This window comes from Leuciscus leuciscus, assembly GCF_965113295.1.
Source record: "Leuciscus leuciscus genome assembly, chromosome: 10".
In the NCBI taxonomy this organism is placed as follows: domain Eukaryota; kingdom Metazoa; phylum Chordata; class Actinopteri; order Cypriniformes; family Leuciscidae; genus Leuciscus; species Leuciscus leuciscus.
This window is the reverse complement of record NC_138734.1, coordinates 43372698-43389847: the sequence shown is the minus strand read 5'-3', so window position 1 is coordinate 43389847 and position 17150 is coordinate 43372698. Positions and strand designations below refer to the sequence as shown.

The window sequence follows — 17150 nt, the reverse complement described above, 5'->3', positions numbered from 1 at the left end:
TCAATTTTATTACGAAATTCAGACAAGAATACGTTTGGCGCTTGTAAATGTGATGTGACAGATCGCTGAGCGCCTCAGTTCAAGTGCACGTGAACCGGCTTTGATTTAAAGATGCAGTACAACTTACCGAAAGTATACATAATATCGACCAATTAGTGTTTTTCAACCACGGAAAGAGGTCAATATATAACAGCAGGAGAACAATTATGTCACATAACGTTACATTTGATTTACCTCAGGAAAGCCATTTAATGACCATAGCATGTTAATTGAATGGAAAAAAATAGCTAGAGAGGAGATTTTGCTGAGCACTATATTACATATTTATTATATTTGTACTTATGTCATTAAATGATTGTTATTATAACAAAAACTGCATTATATTAAATTTTTATTAAAAAAAATGTTTTACCCTAATAATACCATCAGCAGATTGGGCCCTATATGTTTACAGCATTAGGTGAGATTATTTTTTAAAATAAAATGTAAAATAAACATGTATCCATTCCAAATTAGTCAATATTGAATCAAAATCGGAATCAAATCACAAGAATGGAATTGAAATCTTGAAATTTTTGTCAAGCAATAATAAAAACTGTATCCTACCAGTCATTGTACAATGTAAACATTGTAACATGTTGTCACTAAACTTCATAAAATTCTATTTAGTTACCAAATGTTTTGACAATCCCAATATATATATATATATATATATATATATATATATATGTGTGTGTGTGTGTGTGTGTGTGTGCTGGGTATATATTAGGGCTGTCACTTTACGTTCGAAAATCGATTGCACAATCGATCGGACCAACCATGCAAGTTTCGAAAACGAAAATAGGGAATCGATTTTAACGGTGTTTTCTCAGAGCGCGTCCGACTCGTCACGATACGCCCGCAGCGAACGCGCGTCACACAGCAACTGCAGGCTCTGACACACACACATAACAGCAAATTATACTTCTGCATAATGTGTCTCTTTACTACAGAAATGTGAATTCTGACGGTATTCAGACAGTCTCATGCATACAGATAGAGATTCGGGATACGGTCTACAATCGCCTATGTAACCGAAATTTGTTCCTAATAGACATTTCTAATCGTAAACACAGCCACGTTTAAAGCCCAATTTATACTTCTGCGTCGAACTTACGCCGTAGCTACGTCGTAGGCTGTGTGTAGTGCGCGTACCCTTCAGGCCAATTTATACTTCTGCGTCGGGTTCGCGTAGAAGGTACGGCGTAGCATACGCATTGACGTGTACCATACGTCGTACCCTTCGCCGTACCCTGACGCGCACCTCCTCAAAAATGTAACTACGCGTCGCGGCGACGCGGACCGCTAGATCTGTGATTGGTCGGCTGGATAGCATCGCGTTTCCTCCTACGCATTTCCGGAATGATCTTCTGCACTCTGCACCGCCCGCCCGCCATTTTTAAATTCCGAAGATCAGTGAAGAGCCATGGAAACAGACCAAGTGACCGAGAGATTGCTTGAAGAAGTGCGGAAATACAGCCATCTGTATGACTCCTTCAGTCGCCATTGCTCGTAGAAACCTAAACTCAAAACAGCCGCGAGGAATGTAAACACAGTGGAACTGGAACATTAAAACCCACCCGCGCCAACTAGCGTTTCGGCGGTGTAACTGCAGAGCAACACAGACATTCGCAGAAGTATAAATGCTCACGACGGCGTCGCCTACGTGCGTACCCTACGACGTACACTACGGCGTACACTCGACGCAGAAGTATAAATTGGCCTTTCGGCGTACCCTGACGTGCACCTCTCCAAAAATGTAACAACGCGTCAACTCTACGCGGACGCAAGCGCTGTGATTGGTCTGCAAGGACCGCTCCCTCGGGTTTCACATGCTCCCTCTGTGCGCGTCAACGCGGACAACGACGCAGAAGTATAAATGAAAACCAACGCGTTGCCTACAGCGTAGAGGCTCCGGCGTAGGTCCGACGCAGAAGTATAAATCAGCCTTAAGACTGCAGTGATGTTTCTCACTGATGTTATGGTAGTCCACTCTGCTTATTGTTTTTCGAGAATGTTGCACTCCTGTTTGTCATTGTGCACGAAACTTCACGCCAATAAATCATCAGGAATATTGCTGACTTGTGCGCATCTCAAGCGCCCTCTTTAGGTTCGTCCTACAGCCTGTTAGTCGTCCGTGGATTTGCCCATATTTGGCGTTTAAAATGGAAACGTCTTTAGACATGGAAAATCGATTTTACAATCGATTCAATGAACACTTATGTCTCAAAAATCGAACAGGATTTTTTCACAAAAGTGACAGCCCTAGTATATATATGTATACCCAGCCATGGGCGTCGGTTTGAATGCGTAATTTTACCAAGCACATATATACCGCATGGGCGTCGGTTTGGTTTGAAATGCTGGGTACAATGACGCATTCATTTTATTTATTTCTTTTTCTCTTTTGCGCACATTTCAAACCAAACCATGTATATACAGTGCTATGCATAAGTTTAGGCACCCATACTAAAGTTGACTAAAAAGAGGAATAAAAAATCATCTTTTGGAAACTGAACTTAATGCCTTAATTTAAAAAAATAGGAAAAATCCAACCTTTAAGGACACCAATTTTCTTTGTGAATGAATAATGTATCGTAAATAAATAAATGTTCTTCCTTAAAATACAGGGTGCATAAGTTTGGACACCCCTATGTTAAATTCCCATAGAGGCAGGCAGATTTTTATTTTTAAGTATTTAAAAAAAAAAAAATTTAGGATACTATGCATCCTGATAAAGTTCCCTTGGCCTTTGGAATTAAAATAGCCCCACATCATCACATAGCCTTCACCATACCTAGAGATTGGCATGGTTTTATTTCAGTTAGCCAAATAGCTGGTTTGATTTGCATTGAGAGATGATCTTATGGAAAGTACTCCATGCCAATCTCTAGGTATGGTGAAGGCTATGTGATGATGTGGGGCTATTTTAATTCCAAAGGCCAAGGGAACTTTATCAGGATGCATAGTATCCTAAATTTTTTTTTTTTTTTAAATACTTAAAAATAAAAATCTGCCTGCCTCTATGGGAATTTAACATAGGGGTGTCCAAACTTATGCACCCTGTATTTTAAGGAAGAACATTTATTTATTTACGATACATTATTCATTCACAAAGAAAATTGGTGTCCTTAAAGGTTGGATTTTTCCTAATTTTTTTAATTAAGGCATTAAGTTCAGTTTCCAAAAGATGATTTTTTATTCCTCTTTTTAGTCAACTTTAGTATGGGTGCCTAAACGTATGCATAGCACTGTATATATATATATATATACAGGGTGCGATTTGTGAAAAAAACAGAGGGGGGGATGTTTTGAAACATTTTTATTCATATTCATTTTATTGTTCTATCGCACTGACGGTTCACATTACAGCGCTTAGTTTAATAGGCTAGGCTACTTCCAGGGGCGTTTCTAGGTTTTAAAGACATCAGGGTTTGAGGACAAAACATCAGGGGCTGGGGGAGGGTAATTAGATAACATGATTTGATGCAGAGAATAATGTATATTTTAGGTCTATATGCGGGGGGCAGACTGGTTTACACCAGCCCACATTACCTCACAGACAGAAAATTTGGGTTTCTCGGACCTACATATGTGCATTTTAAGGTGTTTGAAGACCCAAAAAATGGATAACAATAGCTTTAAAAGAATGTCAGAGGGCAGTAGCATAAATTATTTGTCAAGCAGTTGACAGGTGAAATATTCAAACACATTCCAGGACAATATACAAATATAACTTATATATAGGCCTAATATAAATATATATTTATACTTATGAATTTTGCTTATAGTTTCTGTAATTAGCAAAGAACATTTGTGTTAAATAGGAATACATTGTAATAATGTTAAGCTGACTAAATCACACGACTGCACAGCAGTTCACACGCACTCACAATAAAAATACAATATAATTTAAAACAAAGACAAACTCATTATACAAAGAAAATAATATTACAGATCTAGACAAATTAAGTTGCTTATAGTTAAAAGATGTCATGAACGATCATTTAGGCTATGATTGCATTATGCGTGATATTGAAAAGTGCGCGCCTCGAGCACACAGCTGACACGACAGGAAAGTTTGTTTTTCTGAGTTTTATATTCTGACATATACCGTGACAACATCTCATCTGACAGAGGAGTGTGCGGCGCTGCTGACTTTATAAAAAAAATAATTAATTGCTGTGAGATTGTTCGCTGTTGCGTGCAAATCCTGGAGATATTCTAGGCTGAAATCACTCACGTGGTGCGTCTCTGTGTGAGACAGATTCCAACAATCACCAGTCAGAGACAGCAGCAAAGCCAAAGCACAATGAAAATAAGGCAACTTATGATTTACATGGTTTACATAGGCTATTGTCCGGTTTCATATTTGTCTGTCAACTTCTCAAAATGCATTCGGAGCTACACTCAAAACATTCTGAAGGCTGAAATCCCGGCAAAATCGGCTAGCGCCGCCCCTGGCTACTTTTATATCAGCCTCTGCTGAACCACGGATTGATTGCAAAGTTAAACCATCACGGTAGAAACCGTTTTACTGCTGCTGTTAAAGTAATAACGTTAACTTTACATCGCGATGCTGAGCTACAGTGAAATGATAGAAAAGACAGATGCATCTGTGTTAGTCAATTCGCCTCATTCGCGCGAATTGGACGTGCCCGCGCCGCGCTAAAATCCTCGCGCCGCAGGAGTCCAGTTTACGTTGAAATTTAAATCACTCGCGCCAGACGCTCAAGAGTGAGTGAGTAATCAAAAAACCTTTGCTTTAGCCTCAATTGAGTGAAACACCGTGTGTAACTTCGGCCATTCTCAGTGGTGTGACTCATGACTGGGACACTAACTCTGCTTGTCATCATAGAAACAGATAATCAGATTGGCCCTCATTTATCAATCTTGCGTAGAAACGGGCGTATATGTTGGCGTAAGATTATGCTTACACTCCTCTCATCGCCTGATTTATGAAGCTGTGCGTACCTTTGAAATCCAGGTGTACGCAATACCTGCCCTTGATAAATGCCGCGGCTGAAAACGATCGTCATTAGAATAACACGCCCCTATATATTCAAGTCTCCGCTTCCCCCACGCCCTCATTTTACGCCATGGACACACGGAAGACGGCAAAGAAGAGAAACTTCTTTGAGAAAGAGAAAGCGAAACCAGGGAAGTGGAAAGAAACAAAATTGATTTCTAGATTTTTATTATTAATGACACTTATTGTTATTTAGAAGAAGAATGTCGTTATTATTATTATTTGTATTATTAGGCTATTATTATTTAAAAGAAGAATGTCATTTTTATTATTTTGTCAGTCTGAATAATTTTGTTGGTCATTGAAAGCCTTTCATTACTGAAGCCAGTCCGTGCACACCTGCCGGGCCTAACCCTGGCCTAACCATCGTTTCAAAGAATAGTACAACGGCGAGCGCGTCGAGTATAAACGCCTCGTCCGTTTGGGGAGGTGCGCGCGCAGTCTGTGGAGACTCGCGCTGCGGAGCCAGGCGAAAGTATTTAACAAGGCTTGAAACGTCAGGTAAAGCGCACAGGCTCGCAACTGAAGGAATACATATGCCTACAAATCAAATGCTTTGGTAAAGTCACACAACTTAAACATTGAAGTCCATGTTGCACAAAAATAAACACTGAAGTTTATAATTAGCCTACTATGTTGTTTTTTTTTTTTTTTTTACAGTGGGTCATAATATATCATATCTTTTAGTTTGTCAGTGCGTTTTGTGGTGTTAGGAATTGTTTTTCTGCGCATTCCCGCACTCAAAACGTGCGTACACCACCTCCTGAGCTGGCGTAGGATTTGAGCGTGCCGTACGCCAACGTTCATATTGATAAATCTCAAAGTCACCGTGGTTTTGGGTGTACGCCAGGTGTACGCTGGGAATTTGGTGTACGCACTTTTGATAAATGAGGGCCATTGTGATGTTTATTCCCGCTTCAGTAATATGCTGAATAAGATGCCTTCCTTTCGAAACACGACACACTGCCCACAACCGTCTCGCAAGTGTTGATAGGCTACTCGTGAGGTGTAACCAATCAGATAGCATTGAGCAAGTCTGCAGAGTGGTACAGAGAGGCTGCGGCAGCTATAAATAGCGCATTTTAAAATAAAATTGACTTTAATCAAACCACGGATCCGTGATAAGTTTTGTGATCCGTCTCGCCACTAGTGTAGTAGCACTGATCACTTTGAGGGGGGAATACATTTTTTCCCCACCGGGGATAAAAATAATTAAGCAGAGGCAGGGATACATTGACCAGAAAGGGGGAAATCCCACGCATCCCCCCCCCAGCAAATCGCACCCTGTTATATATATATATATATATATATATATATATATATATATATATATATATATATATATATAAAACACGCATTCATTTTTTTTCTCTCTTTTGCGCAGGTCATGTTTTGAAAGACGATGTCCTGTAGCTTAATGTAAATAAATACAAATGTATACAAAAATGTGATGATGTCCGACTCGTTTTATGAAGAAGAAAGCCTTAAGTTTTAAAAAAGCATTGGACATATGACCCACTATTTATACACACACACACACACACACACACACACACACACACACACACACACACACACACACACACACACACACACACACACACACAGAGTAATAAATGAGTAATACAAGTAATAATGAGTAATGAAGTCAGACCTGAGTGTGGAAGTCTTCCCTCTCTGTATCTTCAATTCGGTTAGGAGCGAGTGAATGTTCTCTGGCTGCTGTCTCTATTTATAAGGTTGTGACGTGGAATGCTGTTGTCTTTTTTATTTTTTTTATTCATGTGACACGGAAGAAAGAAAGTGAAAGTATTTTAGTGTTAGTTATTTTTGTGTTGAGGACCTTGCAGCTGATTTGAGCTGAGGTTAACTGAGGTTATGTAGGCCTACATTTTTCTTTTTTTTTTATTTCTGTCTTTTTATGTGTTTATGTTAATAATGCTTGTTTTTAATTATATATGTGACAGAGTGATTGAAAAGTTATGTGAATTAAATGTTGAAAAACTAGTTGTCATATTTCATTTTACGTGTTTTCAAGTTTCTGTTTTCCATCCTGACCAGTCTAAGGGTATCCTCTGGAGGCAAGTTGTAAAGAACCCAGTGCAGTTTATTTAACAAAACATGAGGCAAACATGAGGGCTTAAATACACAGACTAATGACAAGACTTTGTCGCTATTTTTAGCGGCTTTTCAGACCCCTTTAGCACATTTTTTCCAAAAAAGCGACTATAGTGACAAACATAGCGACTTTTTGGACAAACCTCAGTAACCTCCAAATGTTGTCAGTCCTGCGAGTGCGAGCTCTTGCTTTCTCCCTGCCGTCACTCTCTCTAGCTGCGTCTACCCTGTTCAGTGAATGGCTGAGAGGAGCAGCGGCTCATTCTTCTATTCAGCGCACGGCAGCTGGACAGACATGAACGTGTTTTTCACTGACTTTGACTTATCACTTATCTGTTTCTCTTTTTTTATATTTAAAGAATTTAGTTTGACCATTTTAATTTCCTTTCTTTTCTTGTGCTTAAAGGCAGGGTAGGCAGGTTTTTTCTAAATAACTTTTCCCCAAATTTGTTTTAACTGTCTTTATATACATTTACTTTGTTACATTTACTTGAGTAATTTTTTGAATTTTTTTTTACTTTTAAGAGTAGATTTGAATGTGGGTAGGCTACTTTTACTTTAACTCAAGTACATTTCTGATGAAGAAACTGTACTTTTACTTCGTTACGTTGAGTAAAAGTGAAAGTGAAAGGGAAAAAATAGTAATAGTGAAAGTGAAAGCGACGGCCAAGTATTGTAACCCATACTTGGAATTTGACCTCTGCATTTAACCCATCCAAGTTAATGCACACACATTAGGAGCAGAGTAGTGAGTTGTTAACACACACACACTGCAAACGTGGATACACACACCCAGAGCAGCAGGCAGCCTTCGTGTGGCTAGGGATTAGGGGTTAGGTGCCTTGCTCAAGGGCACCTCAGTCATTTCCCACCGGTTCTGGAGTCGAACCAGCAACCTTTGGGTTACCAGTCCAACTCCCTAACCACCATGACTGCCCTAAGTGGGCGAGTTGGGCGATGTTCCTCTCGTTACTTTATTTTAATGCAATAAGTTGTTATTTATTCTAAGCACGCTGTATCTTTTTTTCTGGGCTTGAGCGATGCTCAATTCACAAATGAATCACTCTTTTGAGTTTTCTGCGAGCGACTTTACGAACGTTCGTGTTTTCACGTGCATTTCACAAAAATGCACTTAGCACGATCGTTCGCAGCTGTGCTTTAAAGCAGCACTCAGTAGCTGTATTCTCGCTTTTTGCTCGCAGGTTTCTCTCTAGAGCTCCCCCCACAGCTTCGGAATAGATATTTGACAACACTGTTGTAAAAACTCGTTGGTGATTTCTCAGACACCAGAGGCTAGTAGATCAACGACATCAAAGCAGACGGGACATTCTTTAAAACGTCTTCTTCATTCGGGTTCGGACAGCACCAGGGGGGTGCGAGACGACCACCATTCAACCCGAAATAAGTAATATAACCATTCCAATGACTCCGAAGCTGTTCAGTTAAAGGAGAAGTTCACTTTTAAAATGAAAATTCTGTCATCATATACTCAGCCTCATGTTGTTTCAAAGCTGTATGAATTTCTTTCTTCTGCTGAACAGAAAGGAAGATATTTAGAAGAATATCAGTAACCAGACAGTTTTTGGGTCCCATTGACTTCCATAGTAGGAAAAAAATATACTATGGAAGTCAATGGGACCCAAAAACTGTCTGGTTACTGATATTCTTCTAAATATCTTCCTTTCTGTTCAGCAGAAGAAAGAAATTCATACAGCTTTGAAACAACATGAGGCTGAGTATATGATGACAGAATTTTCATTTTAAAAGTGAACTTCTCCTTTAAGGTAAAAAAGTTACTTTAGTTCACCTTTAAGTGCTACTTAAGAGTCGCTGTCCGTTTGTCAAGAGCTGAAATGTCACCTTGTAGAATGGCTTGTAATTGCTGCACATGCTTGCAAATTTAAATGTTTAACCATAACTGTTTTCACCTGATGTGCATTTTCCACGAGGTCAATAATCTATAAAAGGACTGTTTCCCAAAAGGATCGTAACTTAAGTAGCACTTAAAAATCATCGTAGATCTACGAGTGCTCTGGAGTAATCGTAAATCCCCAAGTGTATCGTAAGAAGACAGAGTTATGAGGTCACCTCCAGGACAACCGGCAGATTACACCTTTAACTTTATTCAAATGCAATGTGATTATAATATAAGGTTATGATTGTACTTTATTGTACACTTTATTACTATTTTTTTTTTTGGTTAAATTAATGTATAAATTAAATAATTTAAAAGGTCAGAAAAGAAAAAAGAAAAATAGAAATAGAAAAAAAAGAAAAAAGAAAAAAAATAGAAATAATTTAATCTAATAATTTAAAATTAAAATTAAATGATTGAACATTAAATGATTGATGCACGAAAACCAGCCATGTATTGGGCATTTCTTGGTTGACCATCATTGGTCCCACCACCTGTTTTATTAAATGTTGTCCTCTGAGAGCCCTTTTCCTTTTAGCAAGGCTGGCAAAGTCTTCCCACTTCTTCCTGACCTCCTTCCCTGATCTTTTAATGCCCCTAGTTACAGTTAGTTTTCTAGCAAAATCCTCCCAGATTTTTTGTTTTTGTTTATTTGTATGACTTCTACGGTGGCCGAGAGAGCTCAATGCGCTACAACTGAAGAAAACACATGCAAATAGAAAAACACCTGCAAATTAAGAAAACATCTTCATCAGTTTCACAACACATGTGTGCTCCAAATACTCACAACACAACCAAATACAGAAACGCGCTGCAAAAGTTCACAACACAAACAAATACAGAAACGCGCTGCAAATAGGACAGAACACAACGGAAATGTTTCCGGGGAAGCCAATAAGTGACGGACCCGGCTGGGACGTGCTATAGTATTATTATAGTATTATAGGACAGAAATATAGTATTATTGCTGTTAACATAACTGTTGCAAATAAATATACATTTTATACAACAAAGTTTTTAAATTATGCGGTATATCTGTGTGTGAGTGTCTCAACTTTAAAACTTGCCATCTCATATTTGGACCCTAGCTGCATTCTAACATTTCTTATGAAACTTATTTTAACATAACATGACAAAATGTGTACAATGTAACTGATTTATAGATTAATGTCTTTCCCTCATATTCTTTTTCTCGGTATATTTATTTATTTATTTTAGTCTTCAGCTCATTGTTCTTTTTAGTATTCTTATGACATTGAACATATTGTAAATGCATATTGTATATTGTATACAAAGTTGTATGTCATAAACGTGTCATCTCTGTATGTTTTGCAAAAAATTAAATAATAATAAAAGTAGCATAGACAGTATAAGAAGTGGACAGAGTCATCTCATTGGATCTCAATTGAGACAAGTTTTTTTTTTTTTTTTTTTTTTTTTTTTTTTTTTACTAATTGGGTCCTCAGCCCGGACCCATCACTTCAGAGTTTTTTTTATTTTTTATTTTTTTTATTTTTTTTTATTAATATACAAATTTAAAGTACAAACATTTAAGGCAGAAATGAATAATTAAACATTTATGATCGTGTTGATATCACATATAAGAACATAACAAAAAAAAAATAACAAAAAATAAAAAAAATAAAACAAAGGGGCGAGGGTATTAGTCCAATATTTTAAACATATCCAAAACAGAGAGGAGTTTTAGGGCATTTTTGTCCATCATCCAATGAAGAGACTTCACAAATAGCTTTAAGTCATTCTTCCATCCATCGAAATGGGGTTTGATTTTTAAATACTTGCATCTGTGAATAAAGTGTTTACCTAAAGCAATCAGATTGTTTATCAAAAAATCTGAGTATTTATCACTCAGAAAGACTCCAAATTTAATTGAATTCACATTTAAAGGCTGAAACAATATCTCTTTAGATTGCAACCAACTTTGAAATGTAAACCAAAATTCTTGCACAACTTCACAGTAAAAGAAGATATGTTCTACAGTTTCAATTTCTTTTTCACAAAATCCACAAGAATTGTTTTCCCAATTAAATCTTTCATGTAAAAAACAATTAGACGGATAAATATCATTCAAGATTTTAAACGTCACTTCTTTGGCCTTGGGGAGGATTGGGTAAGATAAGTAGCACTTTCTTATTTTTTTAGCTTTATCATCACTGAAATCTTTTAGAACATAATTTCTTTTCAATTGACCAGGGTAATATTGTTTGGATAACACATTCCTAATAAACTTATTTGTAAACCCTTTACTGTTTAAATTTATTCCGTCAATACAAAGTGGTCTCATTTCTGAAGTATAGTTTGAATACATTACAAACTGTCTAATCATAATTTGCATGGGTACTGGAATGGCCTTTAACACTTTATTATATTCCTTAATTGGGCACTGAAAATTGAATTTTTTACACAAATCTCTATAACTCAAAAAATTACCACAATTATCCAACAAATGAGTTAATGCCCATAATCCTTTTTCCATCCAAGTTTCTAAAAACAAAGATTTTCTATTACTCAAAATATATCTGTTGTTCCACAGAGGTGTATTATGTGGTGTAAAGTTGTGTTTAAACAATAGGTTCCAGTACAACAGAGCTTGCTGATGGAAATCAGACAGTTTTACAGGTAGTTTGCTTAAATCATAGTCACATCGCAATACAAAATCAATTCCCCCCATTTTCTGGAAAATTGCATTCGGGATGCTAAACCAAAAAGAGTCACTATGACACACAAATGAATTCAACCATTTTAGTTTAAGTACGCCATTCATCACAGAAAAATCTATGGCATTCATGCCACCCTCTTCAAAACTCTTAATCATGTCATTTTTCCGAATATAATGGCATTTACCCTTCCAAATAAAATTGAAATTTATTTTATTTATTAATTTAATCATGTTATTTGAAATTTCTAATGAAAAGGCAGGGTAGATGGCTCTTGATATACTCTCCGTCTTAGATAGAAGAGTCCTGCCAAAAATTGTTATATCCCTTTGCAGCCACGAATTCAAAATTACTTTACACTTATCAATATTTTTAAGAATATTTTCTTTTTCTCTTACTTTTTTATTTCTGGTGACCATTATGCCCAAATATTTGACATCAGATTTAACCTGTATATTATCAATCAAGTGGTCTGGCTGGTCATGTAAAGCTAAGATTTCACATTTATTAGTGTTCAATATAACACCCGATGCTTTTGAAAACTGGCTGATTGAATCTAACGCTTTGGAAATTTGCCTTTTGTCTTTTAAAAATAACGTTGTGTCGTCCGCAAATTGACTTATTATGATGTGCTTTCCCATGATGTTGAAGCCATCAGAAATATTCATTCTTATCCTAATAGACAATAGCTCAGCGACCATTATAAATAATAAAGGAGAACTGTTACAGCCTTGTCTAATGCCCCTCTTAACTGCGAATCGAGAACATGTGCCGTGCTCCAGAGATACACAGCTATTAATATCGTTATAAAGTAGACGAATTAGATTTGAGAATTTCTGTCCAAAACCAAAATGATTTAGAGTTTCTAAAATAAAGGGGTGTTCAACTGAATCAAAGGCTTTGTAAAAATCTAAAAATACAATAAAACCCTTTTCTATAAATGTATGACTGTAATCTATCAAATCTAGTACCAACCGTATGTTATTATGTATAGATCTTCCAGCAAGGAAGCCAGACTGAGTTTCATTTATTATCTGAGGAAGGCCTCTTTTCATTCTAGCTGCAATGATTCCGGATAATAACTTATAATCAATGTTAAGAAGTGTAATCGGTCTTAAATTATCTAAAATTCTTTTGTCTTTGCCATGTTTAGGAATAAGTATTATTAGACCTTGCTTCATGCTTGTCATTAATTCATTCTTCTCTATGCATTCTTGAATTGCCTTAAATAATAAATGTCTGATTTCTTTCCAAAAAAATCTATAAAATTCAGCAGTGAGCCCGTCGGTACCTGGAGATTTATTTAAAGACAATTTCATGCTTACGCCATCCAGTTCTTCTATTGTTAAATCAGATTCACAGAATTCTCTAAACGAAACATCAATCTTGGGTATGAAGTCCTTAATTTCATTAAAAAAATTGGAAGAATCTATTTTGGAATATGCAGAGGTGTAAAGATTCTTATAAAATGTAAACACTGCATTTTCCATGGTTTTATTGTCCTTACACTCAACTTCATTTATCAGTAAACATGATATTGCCTTGCTTTCCTGTCTTCTCTTCTCTAAATTACAAAAATAAGAGGTGTTCTTTTCTCCTTCCTCTATCCACTTTGCTCGTGATCTCACATAAGCACCTTGAGCTCTTTTGCTAAACATATCGTCTAATTTAGTTTGCAATATCAATAATTTTCTTCTATCTTCACTGTTTAATTCAGTCTTTTCACAGCATTTACTAATTTCCTGAAACAAATTCATTTCTTCTTTTCTTTTTTCTTTGGCAATCTCCTTGCTAACCTTAATGGAACATTCTCGAATTCTATACTTTACAAATTCCCATTTATTGCAAAAACTCTCTATATTCTCATTATTTTCAATTTCAATTATTAATTCTTTTATCTTTGTGCAATAATCTTTATTTTTTAACAGACCGGAGTTAAATTTCCAGTAACCTTTATTTTTCTTTATTTTATCAACTGGATTTAATTTAATTTCTACAATGCAATGATCCGTTAGTGGGGCTTTGGAAATCAAGATATCTGAGACAAAATCTTTAAGCGATTGATCAACGAGCCAGTAGTCAATCCTGGATTTACATGTGTTATTCGGTTTAAACCAGGAGTATTGTTTAACTCCTGAATTTAAACTTCTCCAAATGTCTATTAGATGGTTATTATTCATAAAATCCCCAATTATATGATTAAAGTGGTGACTATCAAATTTAGTGGGCCATCTATCTTCCCATTCATCAGGTGCCATATTCCAGTCACCTCCCATTATAATAAAATCTGTTGGATAAATTGTTTTAAGCTCTGATAAAGTTTTTCCAACATCTTCAAGCATGTGTTTATTTTGGGTAAACATTCTATGACCATATACATTAGTTAATATGAAAAAATAACCATCCATTTTCAAGACCACCACCAGCCAGTGCCCTTGACTATCTGTCCTGTATGCAATTATATCACCTGGAAACCTATTAAAGCAAACTGCAACACCAGCAGACTTGTTAGTCCCATGACTAAACAATATTCGGTCCCCCCATTGGTTCGACCAAAACTTAACATCCTCTAGTGAAGAATGAGTTTCTTGTAATAATAGACATTGTGGTTTTCGCCCTTTGCAAAATAAAAATAATGCCTTTCGTTTAACCAAATCTTTTAGACCCCTCGCATTTAACGAAGCAAACGTGACTGAACAATTGAACATTGCTAGAGATAATGAAGATAACTAAAACGAGAGAAAAACAAAACAAACAAAAAAACTTGTAAGAACTTGTTTCAAAGCTTATTTACGCTTTTTCGCAAATACAAAAAGAGTCCCTTGTCCTTTTAACACACTTCTTTTCCATCTAGTGTAAGTAGATCAAACCTTTCTACGATTAACCAATTCGTCGACCCTCAATGTATCCGTGCGGCCCACGGAAATAAGCACGCTTTCCATCCCGACGAGCCTGCTCAATCTGCGGCCACAGTTTCTCCCTTGCCTCCCTGTCCTCTCGCGGTAGCATCTCGGCGAGACGGACGCCTTTCTCTCTGCACACCCGGGAATCTTTGCATCGACGCCACAACTCCTCCTTGACAAATCTCCGCACAAATAAGACAACTACGTGTCTACTCCTGTTATCTTCTTTACGACCGACTCTGTGAACAATGTCGACTGCTTCTTCGAGCTGCTGCCGTTCCATGTCGGGGGCGATCTCACTGAAGAGTTGAATGACGTCTGCTCTAACGTTTTCGTCTTTTCTTTCCGATAAACCTCTCAATTTCAGACACCATCTCATCTTGTATCTCTCCTGCTCTCGAATTCTTTCTTTAAGCTCGACATTTTCTTTGGACAGACGATCGTTGCATCTTTCCAGCTCATTGATTTTCCCTTTGCATTCCTTAACTTCTTCTGCATTGAATTGCACAGCTTTAGCAAGGCTGGCAACCATGGTGCTCGTTTGTTTAGCTTGCTCTCGAAGTTGCGACAGTTGCTCATTAAAGTTCTTTTCCAAACTTTGAATGGCTTCCAATATAGCCAAGTTAGAAACCTCAGCTTCTTTTAAAGAAGTTTTGCACTTCTTCCCGGCTGGAATCTTGCTCGGAGTTGTTGGAACATTGTCTTTTCTTTTGCTGATTGTGCTAACTTCCATAGTGTAATCGTGATCAGATTGCTCTTGAGTCTTTGCTTCCTTAACACTCATCGCTGCTGGCTTTCTTTCACTGACCCCGTCTTTAAAATTCAGTCTCGCTGGTTTGATCATACTTCATTGAATTTTTTATATTAGAGTGTCTTTAATAAGCACGTAATCAAAATTTGGGACAATTTTTCTTCCGACTCTAAAGCGAGTGACTAATCAACACGCCATCTTGCCCGGAACACCCCATCACTTCAGAGTCTCAATTGAGACAAGTGAAGCCCATTTTTAGCGATTTCTTAGCACTTCCTTTCCTGACGCGCAGACTCAAACCGAGCAAAGAGTTACACGCACCACGTGAGCAACCCGTCTGTCTTCTAGTAGCTGTGCCAAGAGAAATCTGAATCATTCCCTTCCGAATCTCGCAGAGACGGAGAGTGTGAGTAGGAGGTGTCCATGAGCTTGGAGCAGGAGAAACTTTTGCTAGGTATTCTGATTAATTATTTTGTCATTTTGCCTCCACGTCCCCCCGATTGCCCGCGAGCTTCTCCTCCCATCCATACGGTAATCTCTCTACTGTGTGACAGAGAGTCGCGTGGTTATGACGCAATCGTTAGCCTACTTTTACAAAAACTGCTTCTACGGGGCCATAACATAAGCTACAAGGTAATGGAGCATTTTATACATTGTCGTGTTTCTTTAGAAATAAACAATGGACAAATGGAGTCTTCAAACGCCTCAGATGTAAAGTTATTCGCTGTCAAAGTGACGCCAAAATGAATGGGAGTCAATGGGATGCTAACAGCAGGTGAAGTTCTGCTACAAGATGGTGGCACGCGGCCGGCTTCAACTTCCGGTCGACTTCCTTCCCGCTTGAAAAGTAGACAGCTGTAAGCACGTCCCCAGGGTCCATCACTTATTGGGTTCCCCGGAAACATTTCCGTTGTGTTCTGTCCTATTTGCAGCGCGTTTCTGTATTTGGTTGTGTTGTGAGTATTTGGAGCACATGTGTGTTGTGAAACTGATAAAGATGTTTTCTTGATTTGCAGGTGTTTTTCTATTTGCATGTGTTTTCTTCAACGTACAGTATGGGATTTTTTCTCCACTAGGGGTCGCTAACCTATTTACAATAACAAAGGCGTAGTTTGATGACGCAACATTTGCTAAGAATTATGGATTTTGTCGTCAACGTCAAGCCGACCGATCTAATAATGTTTATGGATGACTGAATACATTGATGCTTTTATCATGACTGTGATATGAAGCAGGTCGGGATTGCTAAGAGACAGCTATCAGCTCCACACGCGACGCAAGTCACACGGATATAAAAGGAATATGGACATTTCATTCTACCGAACTACACGCAGAATTACTACTCACAGGTCAGTTTATTAGACAAATTAAACTTGTGAGGTAACGCAGCGCTGTTTCACTTGGTCTAACATTACACTATCACTCTAAACTGCATTTGAATGTGTTGAAATGTATGTGTTAACGTTAGTTTGTCTGTATGAGATTAGCAGTAAGCTAGCTAGATCAACATTAGAATAACATACAGATCATATTCTAACATTTTATCATTGTTGAACTATATAACATTGATTAGTTTTATGTAAATGTGCTCATCTGTTTAATAAAGTACATGTAGGAGTTGTCGAAGTCTCGGACGTGGAGCTCTCGTTTATATACTGTCCATGGGAGCTCTCGGCATCTCGAAAACACCGCGCTGATAATGATTCTTGTTTTAGTT

The 17150-nt window shown here is 37.4% G+C and overlaps 1 protein-coding gene across 1 annotated transcript in view; it reads right to left on the bottom strand.

Moving 5' to 3' along the window:
- LOC309508206 (interferon-induced very large GTPase 1-like) overlaps positions 1 to 6781 on the bottom strand; it is a 53098-nt gene extending 46317 nt beyond the window's left edge. Inside the window, exon 1 of the mRNA XM_082182725.1 lies at positions 6723 to 6781. The gene's annotated coding sequence lies outside the window, so the exon portion shown is untranslated. The remainder of the gene's footprint in view (positions 1 to 6722) is intronic.
- Positions 6782 to 17150: the final 10369 nt, after the last annotated feature.